General features: G+C 35.5%; 1 pseudogene; it reads right to left on the bottom strand.

Annotated features, from left to right (window-relative positions):
* Nucleotides 1-2,123: 2,123 nt before the first annotated feature.
* Nucleotides 2,124-2,199, bottom strand: LOC113284897 (annotated as a pseudogene).
* Nucleotides 2,200-2,687: the final 488 nt, after the last annotated feature.

Genomic DNA, 2,687 nt, shown 5'->3' with positions numbered 1-2,687 from the left:
TGTTATCTTGCAACTGGTACACTCCAATATCTGCTTCTCATCTGGGACAGATTTAAACTCACTGCAGGGAACAACTTTGCACGTCATTTCCCAGGAAATCCCGTGAATACCTCCTCTTTCTGTTATCCAACTTGACACACATACAACCCAAGTTTTACGACTCAAAAACACATACCAATCCTGTTGTGACTCAACTGGTCCATACAAGTCCGAATCTGCGAAAATATCCAAGTAAATCTCTGCCCAATCTTTCCCAGAAAACCCGAGAAAACTAGCTTCTCCTGTTTGCATTCCAATGGATTATCCAACCCAATTAAATTCATTCGAACACCCATACAACCATTGTTTGGGCCTATCAAGATCATCCCAATTGAAATCAGTGATTGAATCTCACCGTAATCCCTCCGAAAATCCAACAGAAAAGTACACAACAAACTGAAATATATTCCCGCCATTTTGTAATGTTTAAACGATGAAGAAGGGTGTCCCTTATCCAGAGTAGGGGTGCCCTTAGCAGGTGGGTGCTGAGGATGAATTTGGGCTACGCATAATCTTGGGATGTCCCTTAGCCAAATCTGGGGTAAGTATAGCAAATATCCTCCAGGGTTCCAAATAGCACTTTTTGAGCAACTTTTTCCACACAAGTGTATTTCTCAAAAAACACCTACACAAACATAAAAACACCATAATAATTACAAAATCAAGCCTTAACAATAGAAACACCAAGGAAAATTCGGACACAAAAATGTATGTATGAGACAGGGATGTCACGAAGCGCATACATGAATCAATTACAATAAATAGAACAAAGTGTACCATGTCCAACTACATAGAAGGTACAACATTATACATGAGCTGTCAGCACTATAAAATACATCCGCATCTTAAAACTATATTATAGGTAAACCATATAGATTCACTTTTTGATTAATGTGGTAAAAAATGGACCTTTTCCTTTTAATAGTAAACAAAAAAAGAGGAGGCAGTGAGTTACCAAACCTAAAGTATTATTGACCGATCATACTTCATGTAGATGCCTTTCTCTTTGTTGTTGTACAAAGTATACAAAATTATTCATCTTTGACTAGAATATATATGATCCCAAATGATTCAATAGGCAGCGTTATGTGGATATTAAATAAAAACCACAGGAGATACATTACAGTTCCCCAAACACCTAAAAGTACAATCAAATATATGATGGGATTCAACAATTACCCATTCAAACAAGAAATCGTTTTTGATGGAGCGTAGCCTGCACAATAACAAGGGGACACGGTTAAAAATATTGATTCGGTGCAAAAAGCATAAAGCCTCGTAAGACACGGGCATTAAGAGCGTATAACTAAAGTGGTCACCTATACCGAATACTCATGTGGTCAACTTTACATGTCTCATTTCTTTTCTAAATCTGTAGGGTGAAAGTTAACAAGAAAAAAATAACTTTTGAAGGTCTGGATAATTAATCCCACAAGAGATTGTATCCACCATAATAGTTTTGTCAATACTGTACCTTTTAAGTCCTTGACCTGGAACCATAAGCCGTTCCCCTAAATAATTTAGAAAACAGTGAAAAAAATCATCAAATTTATGCAAATGAACAATCATCAAATTATTATCATTGAATGCAATAACTTACCGAGGTCCTCAATGCTTGAAATAGTAGCTGAAACAACAATGAACCGAACATGAGCTAGAGCACTTGATTCCATTTCGGGACTGCGAGCAAGCATATTGATTTTACTAACAATTGCCTCCAATGAAGCTTCACGAGGATCATTTAATAAGCTTACCGAGATCCTCAATGAACAAAACTTATCATACATTACACAAACAAATTGTACTACATGTAATCAGCAATTACACATTCATATATCATGTGTAAGTCGCAATTACATATGTCATAGGCATGTGTAATAGGCAGTTACACATGCATATGGTATATGTAAGTCGCAGTTACACATCAGTATTATGGCTTGTATACTTGGCATGTATAGTATTTCATAGAATAATCACTTCCTGCATGGGATCTTCTTACATGTTAGCTGCTTTTAACAAACAATAAAATACATATCGAAATGAAACAACTACAACAGAGCCTCTAACGGAAATTTAAAACAGTTAAAGCTCAGAAGCCAAGCATAAGAGTATTTCATTGAAAATCCCACTTCCTACATGTTGGCTGCTCATCACTGCTTAATATATTTAAACCGTTGTACAGGTCAAATTCAACTAAGAATGCGCCAACATGCTCTTTAATACTAATACATTCATTGTTTAAAACAAATTAGAGTTACTGATAACTGACTTTTAAGCCTGATATACCTGACTAAAAAAATCTGATAACTAAAAAAATTGGGGTTAAGCCTGATAAACCTGACTTTTAACAGTTTTAACCAAACTTCTCAAATTCTTCCTCATAACTGATTGATGAAGCAAACTTCAAGCTTGACTTGATTATTTCCCTAAGAAATTACAAAATTGAAATCAAAATCAATACCAAAAATCAGATCTATAACATGGAGAAAAAAAATGAATCAATGAAATAGAAATAAACATCATTAACCTTAGCGTGTAATGATTCGTTGATATCGAATCTCAAGTTATACATGCCATCTTCTCAGTTCAAGCTTCTGCACCGCCAGTACCAGACATGGTTTCTTGGCTCTGCTTAAAGCATTCAGTCA

This window comes from Papaver somniferum, chromosome 5, assembly GCF_003573695.1.
Source record: "Papaver somniferum cultivar HN1 chromosome 5, ASM357369v1, whole genome shotgun sequence".
Lineage (NCBI taxonomy): Eukaryota > Viridiplantae > Streptophyta > Magnoliopsida > Ranunculales > Papaveraceae > Papaver > Papaver somniferum.
The sequence above is the reverse complement of the archived record's forward strand: the minus strand, read 5'-3'. Positions and strand labels throughout refer to the sequence as shown.